The sequence below is a fragment of the Phodopus roborovskii genome, unplaced genomic scaffold, assembly GCF_943737965.1.
Source record: "Phodopus roborovskii unplaced genomic scaffold, PHOROB, whole genome shotgun sequence".
NCBI lineage: Eukaryota > Metazoa > Chordata > Mammalia > Rodentia > Cricetidae > Phodopus > Phodopus roborovskii.
The window spans coordinates 8,297,549-8,315,248 of NW_026126407.1; positions in this window are offsets into that span (position 1 = coordinate 8,297,549).

Here is a 17,700-nt window from a genome sequence, read left to right on the forward strand (position 1 = left end):
AGATGAAGGATTTATGGGCATACAGTTGATTACAAGGAAGTTGATTATCTAGATATTAAAAGTAAACCATAAAAATAATACCCAGAGGCATTAATTGTGGAAGGAAAAATGGAAAAATCAATAGAGAAAATATCTATGAAATTAGGGTAGAAACTAATAAGTCTACCTAGGTCAGATTACACAAAACCCAAAAACTCATTGTAAACTTCACCCTTTTTAAACCAGTGTATGGAAAAATAAGAGGGAAAGAAACACCATAGTCTAACTAAAAGAATCTATCACATACATTTCCACAAAGGATTAACAATTGGCAGGTTGAGTAATCCTACACATTTTCAGAACAGAACTGGAAACACAGCAGAAACCTGCAGAAGTCATCACTTTCCCTTCCATAGTAACCATTATCCCACAACTTTCTCTTAAGCACTTAGTCCATGCTTTCCCTTGCCAACTTCTAAACCAGCCCATGCCATCCTCAACAATCTAATGGATGCTCTTTGGTGTCTTTCAATCTGCTTAGTTGAGTAGGTACACCACAAAGCAGAATTAGTGTGATCAATAAACAAAATGAAGAAAAGATATTTAACTAAATGATAAATGAAATAAAATCTTTTATCTTGAAGCAGGTAAATAAACTCTGGTAGTCTCAAATATTGTAAATAATTGAAGAAATGAATACTGGAATTTAAATATTGAGCCCATATGTAAGGAAGTTTTAATTCATATATCTCCAAGTCAGCAAATATGTCTTTTAATTGGTTTATATAGAAACTCCAGTGGATGCATCCAAGAAAGTTCTTTAGGAACATTACTGTTTTATAGGAGAACTGGAGAGGAGGAATAATAAATGTGGAAACTGTGCTACTTTCTTAATAATAAATTTTAGCACAAGGAGTTAAATATAAGTCTTGAATGTTGGTTAATGCCAATAACAAAATAATGGTTATCATGCTGTGATGGGCAGGAGGAGAATAAAATGACAAATATGTCTGCAATATTTACCATAAATGTTGGGCTGTGTTATATCTACACGATGGATTTTTGTTTTATTCTGATACTTTATACACCATATTTATAACAAAACTTGTATTTGGAATAGACACCACAGATTTGGGAATGGTTTCACTCAGAGTGTGATCATGAAACTGGTGGCTCAAGACCATACTTTGCGGTGGTAAGAGAAAGAGGAAATTCCTTGTAGAGAGGTAAAGGTGAAGGTTTTATTCATAATTGGAGATGATCCATGGCCTTGTATCATGTCAAGTGAGACAGGGCCAATGGAAGAAAAAACTTGGGTAAAAAGAAGCAGAATAATTTGTATGATATTTTTAATATTATTTACTTACCAGGTGTTCCTCCCCAGATTATCAATTTCCTGTGAACCTAGCCTTCAACTCGTAATTAACTTTGGTCACTATCTCGTCTCAATTTTGTTGTCTTTTAGAAACAGTCAGTTACAGAATATTCACTCCTTCCTTTCAAATAATGAAATGGGTATGCCCTGTTCCCCAAATATGTCATTCCCCAGACAGCATTCCATTCATCCACTTTCCAACTCTTGAAATCACACAAATCTGGGTCTAGAACTTTCTTTTTGTTTGTTTGTTTTTGTTTTTTGAGACAGGGTTTCTCTGTATTGTTTGGAGCCTGTCCTGGAACTCACTCTGTTAGCCTTGAACTCACAGAGATCTGCCTGCTTCTGCCTCTTGAGTACTGAGATTAAAGGCATTCACCATCAACACCCAGCCAGATCTAGAACTCTTGATACCTGATTCCATTCAGATAATTTACACTCTTTATCAAAAGCCCCAATTGTCCATGGAAATCCATACAAAACTGTGTCACCCTCCTTTTGATTCACCATGACACCCATCTGAGCACTGTTCCAGAGGCTTGGCTATTACTGCCCTATTCATTGAGAATCTTAAACCCCATAAAATAGCATTTCCTAACACTTTCTGCTGCATTTCCACATGTCTATATCAGTCTTATTTCTCACAATAGTAGCACCTGTCAGGTCAGCTCTCACCTTTTCTGGGTCATGTTCTCAGATACTTTGCTCCATCAGCTCCTCAATCCTTCCTAATCTCTACAGCTCAACCACTGTTCTTTCCTGCTGAGTGGCAAGCACAGTCCCTCAGACAGTCAGACTTGAGTTCTTACCTAGCATCTCTTTTTCTTGTGTCTACTCTTCCTTCTGAACCAACCTGATTTATAGGGAGATCTACTCATGGGACTGAAGAAATATGTTTGTAATGTCCATATGAGACTGTGTAAATCAAACCATTGGCTCATTCATCACAGAAATTAATAGATGGCTTCTTTACTGTGGGCTAACCTTCAAGAACAAAACATTGGAACCTTAGAGGCAGTGTCAGACAAAATATGCTACAGATCTTCATCTGGGAATGGAGCTATAGTGCAGGCCAGGGAACAGGAAGAGAGCATTCTAAACTCTACAGTAGGTTTGGTTGTGTGTGGTTTTGGTCCCATACAAGGGCTATTTCTTATTAGATATTGGTAATTAGTAGAATGGATGTGGATTCCACTCCCATTTCTGGAGACAGAAGTACCCAGTCCTTTCTCAGTACAAACACTGATAATTTTGTGAACTGAGTAAGGAATGGAGTAACACGTGATCAGTTACAAAGATAAAAATAAAGTTTAAGACTATAAGAAAAATTTTACATCAGAGAGGTGGTTGGTATAATCAATGGAGGGAGTAGAGAGATGGGAAGAGAATGTCTCTTGCATGGAAACTTCAGAATGGATATGGGCAGAGCTGGGAATTAGAGTGCTGCCAACAGGGATAGTCTGTTTCCTGAGAAAGGATAAATAGCCTCTTAGCTCAAGGAAGAGGAACCTGGATATACACAAAGAGGAAAGCTACAGGTTAGTGTTCAGAGATTACTTAAAAGAGGTCACCACAGACCAATATATACCCATTTCTCTGGAAAGTGTGCTCTGAGACAGCAGTGATCCACAAATCCAGGTCCAAGATGAGCCGCTCAGATTTCTCTAATAATCAACCTCTAACTGTTCTGACTACGAAGTGTCAGAACTCCACGAAGGTCCACTGCTAGGCTCCCTGATGTGTGGAAGCAGATGGTGTCTTTGTGGCTCTTCCCTGAAACCATGTGCTTGTGTGAGTGTCTACGCACACAGCATCCAACACAGACAATATCACTTCCAGGGACAGATAATACATAGGACTACATGAAACAAAACACAAATGCTGCTCTTCTGTCTTACGTGCATTGATAAGGCCCAGGAAACGTGTGGCCAGATGGGATTCTTTCATCTGCCTTTTGTCCATCAGATCTTGTTAATGTGGATTCTAGGGTGAGGCTGATGTTTGTGCCCCAGTTTTACTGCCTGCCATTCTGTGGCTTTGGCACTTCATTTCACCTGATGAAGGACCTCTGATAAAAATGACATGATAATTCAACTTACCTTGTGGGGACTTTGAGGGGCACAAGGAGAGGATGATGGTGATGCAGTCGCCGGTGCTCTGTTGTTTTAAGCCACAGATACAGACCTGCTTTTCAGAGTCCTCTGTTCTAGCTGAACACGTGTTTTAAAGTGCCCTGGCAGCTAACCTAGTACCTACTAGCATTCTTGTAGGGGGACTGGCATGCTGCAAGGGAAGCATATTAGTGCTGTGTTTGAGAGGATCTCTAGTGTGTTGCCCATGAGTAGAAGCAACAGAGTATGCTGTTCCAAATGGAGCTTGAGGAGAAAGGATCTTTCAAATGGCAGCTAGATAGACCTTAACAGAGAGAAGACTGGGAACTTGCCAAAAGGTTATAAAGTCTCTTGAAACATCACACTCCCAGGTCTTCATTCAGATTCAAGTCTTAGCAATTGTTGAGACTCAGGTGTCCTTAGGGGCACAGCACCTCTCAAGAGTGATTTGGAGTTTCCTGGAGAGTGTCTCCAAGGTTCAAGCTCTGGGATGACCTATTCCAGCATCTCTTTTGGGATTTCCCTACCTCTGCTGTTCAGACTCTATTAGGGACCACCACTTTGGAGTTGCAAGGAACCTGGGATATTTGAGATCTGGTATTTCTGCAAGCCTATATGTAGGTCTTTCTGCTGTTCAGTATCTCAAAGAAAGAATCACAGTTCATCGTCACACTAGGATTTGATCAGAGAGGCATTAGAGTGCAGCTGTGCTTTCTTTAGTGTGGCATGCTGATGGCAGATCTCCAGATTCTCTAGATAGATTCTGAGGGATGGAGAGAGTCCCTGGATGATGAGAGTCAACTGGATGATGGTTTGTAGAAGACTGCAGATAGATCCATGTCTATCGCCATACACAAAACTCAAATACAAATGGATCAAAGACCTCAACATAAATCCAGCCACACTGAACCTCTTAGAAGAGAAAGTGGTAGGTATCCTTGAACAAATTGGTATAGGAGACCGCTTCCTGAACTTAATTAATTCCAATAGCACATGCACTGAAATTGACAATTAATAAATGGGACCACCTCAAACAGAGAAGCTCTGTAAGGCAAAAGACACAGTTGACAAGATCAAATATCAGCCCACAGACTAGGAAAACATCTTACCAACCCTACATCTGACAGATGGCTGATCTCCAAAATATACAAAGAACTCAAGAAACTAGTCACCAAAACACCAATTAACCCTATTAAAAAATGGGGTACAGACCCAGACTGATAGCTGGGAATCCAGTATGGGACTGACTCAGGCCCCCCTGTATATGGGTCTCAGCCAGAAGGACTGAGCAGGCTAAGGGACCTCAGACAGTGGAACCAGGATGTATTCTTGGTGCACAAATGGACCTTGCGAACACATCACCCATGGAGGGATACTGCCTTAGCCTAGAGACAGCAGAGAAGTCCTAGTCCCTACTTCAATTGACCTGTCAGATATACATGACCCCACCTGGATGGCATTGCCCTACATGTGGAATTGGGGTGGGGGGATGGAAGGGGAGGGTGTTCAGGGTGCATGTGAGAGGACAGAGAGGGTAAGAGGGAGGGAAGGAGAGGGAACTGGGATCGATATGTAAAATAATAAATTAAATTAAAAAATGGGGTACAGAGCTGAATAGGGAATTCTCAGTAGAGGAAATCAAATGGCTGAAAGACACTTAAGAAAGTGCTCAACATACTTAGCTATCAGGGAAATGCAAATCAAAACAACTCTGAGATACCATCTTACTCATTCCAGAATGGCTAAAATTAGAAACACCAATGACAGCTTATGCTGAAGAGGATGTGGAAAAAAGGGAACACTTCTCCACTGTTGGTGGGAGTGCAAACTTGTACAGCCATTTTGGAGATTAGCTTGGCGGTTCCTCAGGAAAATGGGGATCAGTCTACCACAGCACCCGGCAATCCTACTCTTAGGCATATTACCAAATGTCCCACATCCATGCAAACAATACATCTGTTCAACTATGTTCATAGCAGCATTATTTGTAATAGCAAGAACCTGGAAGCAACCTAGATGCCCCCAACTGAAGAATGGATAAGGAAGATGTGGTACACATCTCTGTGGAAAAAAAACAATGGAAACTTGAAATTCGGTGGCAAATGGATGGCACTTGAAGAAACCATCCTGAATGAGGTAACCCATTCACAAAAGAAGGAACATGATATGTACTCAATCATATATGAATTTTAGACATAGAGCAAAGGATCACCAGCCTATAATTCACACTTCCAGAGAAACTAGGATATAAGGAGGAATCTAAAAGATTCTTAGAAGGTCCCTCACTGAAGGGGAAAGGAACAAGATCTCCTGATCATATTGGGAGTGGGGGGCAGTGAGTGGAGAGGGAACTAGGAGAAAGAGAAGGGGAGGAGAGGAAAATATGCAGGACTAGGAAGATTGAGTCAGGGGAGGAGTAGACATGGGGGGTGGAGAGAGATACCATAAAAGAGGGAGCCCTTATTGTTTTGAAGAGAAAACTGGCTCTAGGAAATGTCCAGAAACCTAGAAGACTAACCCCAACTAGTAATTCGAGCAACAGTGGAAAGGCTACCATAAATGCCCTTCCCTGATAATGAGATTGATAACTAACTTATCCAATGTCATAGAGCCCTCATATAGTAGCTGATGGGAACAGAAGCAGACACCCAGAACTAATCACTGAGCTGAACTGGAATCCAGATGCAGAGAGGGAGAACAAAACCAGGCTTCAGAAACACATAGCGACAGATGACCTGAGCAAGGAGGAGCTAATGGGCCACCAGACTGGCAGCTGGTAATCCAGCATTCAACCCACTTAGACCCCCTGAATATGGATCTCCAAACCCCTGGGCAGTCTAAGAGACTTCTGACAGTGGAACCAGGATGTATCTCTGGTGCACGTTGGGAGCATATTCCCCATGGAGGGATACTCCCTTAACCTAGAGGCAGGATGTAGGGTCTAGTCCCTACTCCAAGTGACTTGATAGAATTTGTTGACCCCTCCTGGAAGGCATCACCCTACCTGTGGATTGGGGTGGGTGGTGTTGGGGCATTGGAGGGTGGGAGGGAGGAAAGGAGGGAGAGGGAACTGGGATCAATATGTAAAAGAAGAAAAATTAAAAAAAAGAATCCAATAAAAAGTTTAAAGTTAATAAAGCACTGTGAAATCTATGTCTGGCATCTTTATCATCCCTTTCTGTTTATTAATCAAATCTTTTAAAGTGTGATTAGATCTTTCTATAACTTTCAGAATCAATATAGAAACATTTTCTACACAGGTCTTTAATTTTTTTACTCTGTGTGGTAAAAATTTCCAGGAGAAATTAATATGACTAGGATACAATCAAGCTCTGGATCTGAGTAATCCTTCAATTACAATGTCATTTATTCATATTTTTGCTTTGGTCTTTTGATCAATTATAGAAATTTGCCTAAATACTTGTTTTATGGTCTCTCCTGAATTTTTGTTTTATCTACTGAAGCTGTTCTGTCTTCAATCACATCCAGAGCAGAATGATATTTAACAATGATGTAAAACAATGATGTTTTAATTGATCTATCAATGAGTTTCTCCAATGTGGACAGGAAATGATTGAACCAAATTTGATATTTGGAACTGACCTCTAAGCCATTTCCTGATGGCAAAGGGATGCCTGGCCTTGAGCTGCATTCATTAGTCCAGTGCTGGCCTTTTCCACACCTTCTGCATGCTTGAGAAGTCTAGGGCCTTGTTTTTGGATTGTCTGTAGGAAAAAAATTGTTTCTAGGAATGCCTTGCCTACAACCCATTTTCAGGTGACCTTGCTTACCACAATTAAAACATTTGATACTTTGATTGTTCTTAACATTTTTAGAAATCAATTCTCCTATCAAAGTAGTATAATAAATGTGAGATCCCATATCTGTATCTCTAATCCATTCATCTATTGGCGATGGTATTGCCTTTAAAGGCCTATTCACCTTTTTGAATTCTGAATTACCATTTTCAAAAGCCAAAGATTTAGTTCCTATTTGTCTTCTGGATCTGATACGATTCTATAAAGAGCTAAAGTCAATCTTGGCAAAAAATTCATGAAGGCTTCTTTTGTATAACTTTAGTAAATGACTTATACATCTTCAAACTTGTTCCAAGCATTCAAAGTTACTAAATGACATAGAGCCAAGGAGTGATCATCAAATTCAAATTGTCAATCCCAATTAAGTCAATTATCCCTTCATTTATTTTTTTTTTCCATTTTCAAGCCATCCACTTTGGCACTATACAGAGTCCTAACTCCCTGCAGTGTGATATTTCCATTAGTAACATGGGGAAGATTTTTGTTTGGACTTCCCAGGTTTCTTATCATATTCAATATGACATGTGCAGTGGTGGGGATTTGAGACACTCCTGACCAGGCACTATAGCACTAGCAGGTGTGAGATGGGGTTGTGAGGCACTCAGGGCTAAAGTGCAGACATAGGATTGTGGTGGGAGAAACAGCTCTAGTGGCTGCATCAGTGGGGAGAAGTGGTGGCTTTAGAAGCTGCCATGTGACCTCCTGCCACAAGTTGGATGCCAAATGTTGATTTTATCTAAGTTGTTCTATTTACCAATAAAGACTTGTGAGTCTTGTATTGTGGTAAAAATCTACAAGATCAGAGAAGCTGAGGGCAACCAGCTGACTTTCATTTTTCCCAGGGACCGAGCAAGAGAGCATCTCTCTACACCATCCCAAACTTAAAAGTTCAAAGATCACTAGGTTTCTCCATTCTCTTTCCTGTGCATCTTTCTATCAGTCTTCACAGGTTTTCCATACTCTCTATAGCTAATTCTTGTCAACTAGTAAGCTGATTCTGTCCCCTGATCCAAGTTTAATAATATTAGCACAGAGTGATCAAATATCTTGCAATAGGAATGGTCCTCAAATTCAGCCAGAAAGATGCTGATCACTCTCACAACAGAGGTATCACTGTTACACCATTGGGTGCATCTTGCCTGTTGGGAAATTTAAGTACTTGTCCCTCACAGTTGTCTTTCTCCCCACCCAGATGTAGAACTTCCATGCAAACAAGGTTGAGCAAAATAGGTAGTTTTTAAAACTTTCCAGTGCACAGTGTCTGTGCCTTGACCCCAGGTGTGGATGGTGCATGATTTCCTCCTACACTTAGCCCATCCCCTGGCTTGGATATATAAGCCAATTACTCTCTGTAATAAATGGCAGCAGCTTCTTCTTAACTTCTTGTGGTGGTCTGTTAAGTGATTCAATTCCGACACCCTCTGCCAAGCTCTGTACTCTGGCTGCGTGGGAGTGGCAAGTGGAGGTCCCACCGAGATTTGGAAAGTGAGGAATCATGGATGGGGTTGCTCTGTAGCTGGCAGGAGTGCATTGGGGTAACAAGGTACATACAACAATATGGGAATTGCTTCAAGTAAGAATGAAACAAAGGAACAAATAAAAAAGCTTTTAAAACAACAAGAAACAGAAATTAAAAGTAAAGCTGCAGACACCATATAGAAAGTTAGTCCTTGGTTTCTGACCGGGGAGGACTTAATGTTCCTGATTGGGAACAAGTAAAATCAGACCTACAGAGGAAGCTACATAAAGAGAGTCTTGACAGCGTTCAGATAGCCACCTTCTCTTTGTGGCGGTTAGTCAAAGATGCCTTACTAACAGACAAAGTTAAAGTGAAAAAACAACTAGAGACCACTAAGGAGGCTTTTAGAGAAGTCCAAGAGGAGGAAACTAGAGGAAAAGTAACAATTAGTCAGATCCCCAGTAAAGAGAATGATACAAAATGGTTAACATTTTCTGAGTCCAAGTCAAAGGAGGAAACTTTAATAAAGGAAATTGAAAAACTCTGCCATAAGCTTCTGCATTGTCATAAAAAAAACTCATAGGAGACATGGTTGTGAGGGGCTTTCTTCAGATAAGGGAGATGAGAAAATAGCAACTGTTAAAAGAAATTCTGCTGGATTAATCCAATTTACAGATTTTAAAGATTCCTTGACTTCAAAATTTAAGTCTAAGGACAGGTTACTGGGGAAAAGGATTTCTATTTTTGTTTCCACAGAAAATAAAAAGCTGTGGATTCCTTCCAGACTAACATGGTTTGATCAAGGCAGACCCCCTGAAACAGTGTTCCAGGTGATCCAACATTCAAAACAGCTGGGACAAGGCAGCCTTGCAGACCACTACAGCCAGGATTTCTGTATCTTCTTAGGATCCCCATGACAGTGGCCCCTACCAGCAGGAAGCAGTTTGGAAAGAATGACGCCCAAATTCCCAAATATTGTTTACAGAGAAAAGTGACTGTAAAGGAGGTTTTAAAAATAAAATTGGTAAAATTTCATGTCCCATGTGGGGGAATGGTTACATCACTGGTCGGGGTCTATTGCATATTCCCTACTGGGGTCCTGGGTATTGGTGCCTGCATCTGGATTCTACAACCAGTACAATAGACAGGCAAATGTCCTCTGACAGGCACTCATGTCCTTGGCAGTGTAAACTGAATCAGCCTAAGTATGGCTGCAGATGCTGGAGAAGTGATAACCAATAACAGGAAACTCCTAGAGAGAGTCCCTGTCCCTAAGACAGGGAATAATAGGAGCATTTCCCCATGATGGGTAAGGTATTTGTTCCCCAGGTGACCTAAGCCAGGTATTGCTTCATTTAAAAAATAAAAAGGGAGGAACTGTTGGGAAATTTAAGTACTTGTTCCTCATAGCTCTCTTCCTCCCCACCCAGATGTAGAACTTGCGTGCAAACAAGGTTGAGCAAACAAGGTTGTTTTCAAAAGGTTTCAGTGCTCAGTGCGTGTGCCTTGACCCCAGGTGTGTGTGGTGCATGATTTCTTCCTACACTTAGCCCATCCCCTGGCTTGGGTAGATAAGCCCATTACTCTAAGCCCATTACTCTCCATAATAAACTGCAGCAGCTTCTTCTTAACTTCTTGTGGTGGTCTGTTAAGTGTTTCAGTCCTGACACCCTCCACCAAGCTCGGTACTCTGGCTGTGCGGGTGCAGCACTTGCCTATCTTGTGATTTGTGCCATGTGAAGTCTCCACAGTTGAATGAGACTGTTGATGACAGTTTTCCAGTAGAAAGCAGGTTCTGTTCCATATGAAGGTTAGTTAGCAGGAAAGAAGCTTCCACTCCAATTGCATATTGACTTCTCTGCATCTTGTGACCAGAGGTATACATATTACCTTTTGAAACAAGGTTGCTTACTGGCCTAGAACTTTTCAAGTAGGCTGGGTTTATTGGCCAACAACCTCCAGCTTGGCGTGTGACTACACTTGGCTTTTAAAAAAATGTAGGTTTTGGGGGAAATGAACTTGGGCCTTTCTGCTTGCTTGGTAATTTCTTTATTGACTGAGCCATCTCTCCACACAGAAATAGCAATCCTATTTCTCATGTTACATGAAGAAAATTTGTTATTGTTTTGTTCTGGTCTTTTGTTCTGGTTCTTTTGGGCAATGATAACAGTTAACAGATGAACCATTTACTGCATCATCATGCAGAACCAGAGTTGAGCAAGTGATGGGCAGGACCACATCTTGACCAGGATTGTTAAATTGCATAACCTCCTGTTTCCTCACCTCAGTTCTTTCCCTTCTTTTAAAACATTTCTAAAAAATATTTATTTATTGTGCATACAGTATTCTGTCATCATGTATGTCTCCAGGCCAGAAGAGGGTGTCAGATTGCCAGATCTCATTATAGATGGTTGTGAACCAGTATGTGGTAGCTGGGAATTGAGCTCAGGTCCTCTGGAAGAGCAGTCAGTGCTCTTAACTACAGAGCCATCTCTCTATCACTGAGTTTTTCTCTCCTTAAACTTAAAGCTCACATCAATATCTCTGAGCTTAGGGTCACTGAGCCACCTTATTATTATTATTATTATTATTATTATTATTATTATTATTATTATTTGTCCTACACACTAAGTTTTCCCATAACCCATATCTTCCTTGTTTCTTTGTTTTGAGACAGGGTCTATTTATGTCAGTCTTGCTGTCCTGGAGCTCCATACAGACTAGTAGACCGATCTTGAACTCACAGAGATCTGTCTGTCTCTTCCTCTCATTAGTCCTATTTTTAATTGATGTCTGGGTGACTGAGCCTGGCTTTTGGAGGCTGCTAGAGACTGAGCTTCTACCCTTAAACTCTATTTACATAGTCAGAAATGAAACTTTTAAACAGGGAATGATGGGGTCAGAGTGTTTGGAAATTTGTATGATAGGGTTAAGCTCTTTCTTGAAGGACTGGATCAAGAACAACACAGTGACCAGATTATTTTAAGGATCATCAGAGGTCCCTCATGATAAAGTGCAGGAGGAGGCAGAGTGCTGGGGTGTCTGGTGGCTGTGAAGACAATGATCTGAAGGCTCAGTATTAGCAGGTTCTTCTTGATGTCCTGGGAATTAATACAGGGAAATGACACACTGAGAACTATCAGTGTTGAAGTGACCAACTAGGCGCACACAGGGGAAACCAGTAATCCCCAGGACACATGGAAGGTTGATCATTCCTCTGTAGAGACAAAGGAGCTGAAAATCTAGGCTGGATCTCATTGTGAGGTCAAGTTTGCAGCACATTTCAGTGCTTAGTCCTTTTAGTGTAGTGATTAGAGAAGGGAACTGCACAGAACATGGGACTCTGTGGTAAGGAATGGGATGCCTAGGCACTGGGGTGTAGCACTGAGAAGTTTCTAGTCTTTAAGTTGCCTCTGTTGTTCTGCAGCTTCTTTGCTGTCTTTAGGCCCATGCTCACTACTAGAGAGAATCAGTCTGTTTTGAAGAAAATTCTGCAGTCAATTGCTCACAGGTGTGGTGGTTCACCTGTGACATCCCCAATCACCACACCATTCCCCACCTGATTCTGCCTCTGGTTCATTGAGATGAAGACACGAGGCTGCTTTGGGGAGAGAGTCCATCCTTTCCACAGCAGGACATACATAGGAGTGGTTTCTTCCAGTGTGTTGTTACATCATTATTGTTGTGGAACAAAGCCCGAAATCTCCTATATCAGCATCTTGTATCGGTTTATCCATACATCTGGCCAGGAATAAACGTAAGCCACTTTTTTGTCCTTTGCAGTACATCACATAGGAAGACACATGATTTGTCCAAATGTAATAATGTAATTCTAATCATATAACATATAAAGAAAGATTTATTGGTAGATGCTACTTTTCTATTATAATGAATAGACAATTTGTAAAAAAACATAATTGCTATGGTATTTCACCAATATTGCATTTTCAAATTTCAAATTTACTAGTAGAATTCTATCCTAAGGATCAATGTTCTGTCTTGTTTTTCTTTCCCTTTCCTGCCCTCACCTTCCCCTGTCTTCATTCATCCAAATATACCACTGTGATATATTTTTCTTCATTATATTTACTTAGTTATGATACATTAGTATCATTATTTTGTTGTTCTATTATCCAAGACATAGGAGATAAGAACCTTTAAAAATGGCCTCTTTGTCTCTTGGCATGTTTCCACCAATCTTCGGGTCTTACTCTGTGACCTCTTTACAAAACCAAGCTATTACTGGAGTGACCTTCTTACAAAGGCTCAGGAAAAATCCACACTGAAGGAAGAATGATTTCATGTGTACATATATGTCCATAAATATACATTTTTACATATACACATCATATTTATTATCTCAAGAAACACACAGAAAGAAACAATTTTAACAGAAGCTTGTGCTTTATTTAAGGGGTTGTGTAAAACAGCATAGGCCAAAGGATATTTTATTTATAGTTGCATGGGATAGCTTTCTCTAGTTCAGTCCAAGAACCAGAGAGTTAATCAATTTTCTTGGAATGAGTCCAATACTACTGGACCACATTGTTCCCCTTTTCACGAAATTGCCCCTAAGGGAATGTGTGGGTCCTGATGCAATTGCTAAGATTCAGCTTCCCACAAGAGATGGAGTCTTGCCCTGGCTCTTCTGGGAAATAGATGGGTAAGATGGGTAAGCTTCATGATAGCTCAGGGCTGGAACTCTTCATGTAATATTATTGGGTCCTGATGTTGAGGAACAGAGCTCAATCTGCTTGGGGTGTGCATGGCTTCCTCGGCCACCAAAGAAGGCTTCAGGATGTGATCTTGTTAGACTCCACTTGAAAGGGAAACAGCCTCAGAGTCTCAGGGAACTTTTCATGCTACATTGTTCAACACAGAAGACTGAAGAAGAGCCACCAGGTCATTGTGATGGTGGCTTAAACAGACATAGGCAGTATGGTAAGCTCAAAGCCTGGTGGGGACACCATCCTTAAAGGTTCCCTGTTCACCACCACAGAAGTAGAATGCCAGGTTCTGGGGAAAATGTAAATAGGGTTTGCTTCCCATCTCCATAGAGCAAGTAGAGGAGGATAGACATTGTCACCAAACAGTGGAAAACAGTGCTTGGTGAGTGCAGTGCTTGGGAGGAAAGATGAAATACATTTCAAATCTTTCCAAGCAAAAGGCAGGATTCCCATGGAAGTCAGTGCAGCCAACACTTTAGTGGACAGGTCCAGAAAACAGGATGCAGGGAAAGCAGGTGGAGGAGCCCTGAAGGCTGGTGTGGCCAGTGAAGGGTTTGAGGACCAGGAACATGGAGTGAGGTAGAGACATTCCAGTGGCTGGAGGGCAGGCAGGAGAAAGAAACCTTTCCCTTCACACAGAGAAAATCCTGAGTGCATCTTTCAGAGTTGCTTTGAAAGTTATACTTTCACTCTAGAGCATATATTCAGAAAGGAGGGTATTCTAGGGAGGAAATTTCTTCCTGAGTGGTGGGTCCTATGTCCTAGGATATGCATCAAGGCAAGCCTGTCCTTGGCAAGCCTGTCCTTGGTCCATTGTACACAACTGTAGACAAATGACTGTTGAAATCTCTTGGGCTCTATGACAAGTGGAAGGCCCTACGAAAACTCTTCCACATGAGGTTACAGTGACTGACTTTTTGTGTCTTTTACTGTCATGAACCCCATTTTCTGAGAGCAGAATGGAGGGGCAGGTTTGTGTATGCCCAATGTACATGCCTTCCCAGCTCAGGAGTCATAAACATACTGAGCATCCCTTTGTTCCTGACATTTTCTCAGGCATTGCAGAATCACAGTGGTAGAGAAAGGGGCAGGTATTAGCCTTTCATATGGTGGTGAAGCTGGAAATAGGAAGTAGAGTGGCAAATTATTATTGTATTAAAATAGAAGCAGTAAAATTTCATTACAGATAATCCAGATACTCTGAAGAAGGTTTGAGGGTCTTTGGGAACTGATAGGAAGGAAGGAATAGAGGTTGCTGAAGGAGAATGCCATATACAAGGAAGGTAGCAGCAATGTCCAGACAGGATGTCCAGGTTTGGGTTGGCAAAAAAAAAAAAAAATAATCTTCCTGGCTAAGGAATTGAAAACTATTGCATTTGACTAACAGAACACACAGCAGGGATGGGACTGTTTATGGAAAAGATAAGTTTCAGGTCCCTAGGAGACCACCTGGACAGAGTTAGTTCAGAAAGACAACTGAGGAGCCACAGGGCAGGGACTGTTAGACCACCAAGGAGAGAAAGACCCTGTCATTGAACAACAGCTGCCACAGAGGAAGTGATTTTGGTTCAAACATGGGCTCTGAAAGGCCATTGGTCTGTGTAAAGCATACCACACCACACATGCCATTTGGAATAAAAAAGAGGGAGAGATCACACCCAGGAGCCGCTGTGTGACACTGAGGTGACTCACAGACCTTACCCTCCTTGTTCAGCACAGGATTGCAGTAGGTCAAGGCCTCTGACAGGATTTAAGATGGAGGCGTTTGGGGCTCAGGGTAGATAAAGGGACCCGCTATATTCAGGTCTGATGTTCTCTTTTTCCTTCTCCTTAAGTCTCAGCTGGAGGAACTGGTGGGGACACATAGCTCAGGCTTCCAGAAAGTTCCCCTTCCTTGTTTAGGGTGGTCATTTTTTGCTCCTGAACTCTCAGGTCTGGCACAGCCAGGCTTTCAGTGTAGTCTGTTCTGTCCCAGTGTCCTCTCAGATCCCAGACACCCTGATGTCTCTCTTAGCTGTTCAGATACTCACTTATCCTTTGCCATCTCTACCCTTCTCTGTTACTGCTGGCAGTGAGTGTGCATTCCTTTTTACACAGATGAGCTGCAACGTTCTGATTGCATTAGGATCCTATGTTCCGGAGGCATGCTGTATGTCTCTCAACCACAGCATGTTACAAGCATGTATTGTGTTTTCAGTCTGGATGAGTACACAGTTGTGAACAAGAAACAGAAATTTAATCAAGACAATAGAAAGCAACATGATAGTAAACCTAGCTGAATATGGACAGCAATGCTAATATGGGTACGTGTGTGTGTGTGTGTGTGTGTGTGTGTGTGTGTGTGCTTGTGTGCAAACATGTAAACCTAGGAGCCTTCAACTCAGACAAAAAACTAATACAAGAAACTAAGGAATGCTGAGAGCAGGAGAAATAGTCTTCAGGGAAGAGCTCCCCTATTGGTTACCTAATACCAAGTGGTCAGCCCTGAAAACATAATTACAAGACATTATACAGACTGACGAGGCTGTATTTATGTATTTAAGAAAATATATTATATATGCATATATATATACATATGCTATGTAATATATATTAATGTAACAACAAAAAATGAATAAGGTGTCCATGGATTTGAAAGAACAAGGTGGGATGTATGGGAAGGTTTGGAGGGAAGGAAAAAGAAGGAAAATATATTATAATCTTTAAAGAAAGCAAATATATTATATATTATAAAGAAATAATAAAATTTTAGAAAGGCATAAGAAAAGACAACCTTACCATACAGATAGTGTCAAGAATTTTCAGGGGAATGGTATAATGGAGAGGACCTGGGGTAGAGTTATGTCATTATCTTTTGAAGTTATACTTAAGCTTAATGTCTACTGATTAAGTTGTAGTAGTATTATAATCATATTTTAATTTGAGTTCAACTAAAGACAAGAGGGAAGAGTCAAGTTGATATGGTCCAAGGAAAGATCCCAATTTTGGAGTTTGGAGAAAGTTTCACTGTGTGTATTAGCCAAGATCTCTGAGCACCAGGTTCCTCAGAAACAAATTGAGACAAACAGTCAAACAAGGCGAACCAGATGAAGAAATCCAGACAATATCTCAGAAGGTTCTTCAGAGACACTTGCTAATGTTAATAGAGTTTGATGATGGAATAAATTTGACACTAAAAATAATCAAGGATATATCAATATATGTCTTCTTAATCTTTAAAACTGCATGTAAAATCTGAAAAAGTGGTTATATTTATAAATGCAGGACCATTCTGTGTTAGTAGAAGTTGCTTCACGTTCCAGCACTTTACTTAGTTTCCTCCTTAGGGTTTCTATGATTATTGGATTGGACCTTGTGATTTTAGTTTTATAACTGAAGCTCATTTTCTCATTTTTTGTTTTTACTTTGAAATCTGAATTTGGGTAACATCTTAAGTTTCAATTCACAAAATAGGTTCTTACTTCTGGAACACCTATTTAATGTTGTCTGTATGTTATGTAGGTTATAATAAATCACATTTTCATGTTAAATGTTAAAACAAACTATAGCTACTGTAGTATTACACCCCTAAAAAAATCAGTTTGTATCTCAAGGAGAAGGTTCTTATGTATCTCCTCAAAACATTTTCAATGTCAATTTAGTTAATTATAATTTTATTATGTTTACTGCTGGCCCATTTTCTAATTTCTCTAGATATCCTGCAAACTTTTCCTTTTGAGCCATTTGTTTAAATGGAGCCCAGTCCAGATCCTTACATTGCACATGGCAATTAGGATTCCCACTGCAGATGTCAGTCTTTAGCAGCTCATTTTGCACAGCCAGAACTGACTGGCGAGGGCACCACGCCATCCCTGCCCTGCATCAACATCACCTGGAGCTTGTTGGAAGTGAGAGTCCTCAGGATGCAGCTCAAGCTCTGATGCAGAATAGCACCAACTTGCATGCACTGGTGACGTCTGCACTCTAGAGTCGGGCAGCACTGCTGTCTCACCATGGATCCCATCACCAACTGGTAGGCATTTGGGTTGTTTTCAGCTTTCACTTGTTGTCTACAATGAATAATGTGAAGAATTATGTATAAGATTTTAGATTTCTTGGTGTAACTAGGCTACACATCCCTATGATGAGCCTTTTGAGGAATGTCAAATTGTTTTCCATAGTGGTCTCATTGTACCACATTCCACAAATGGGGTCATAGGGCCTCAGCATTTTGTCATCCCTGATATAGTTG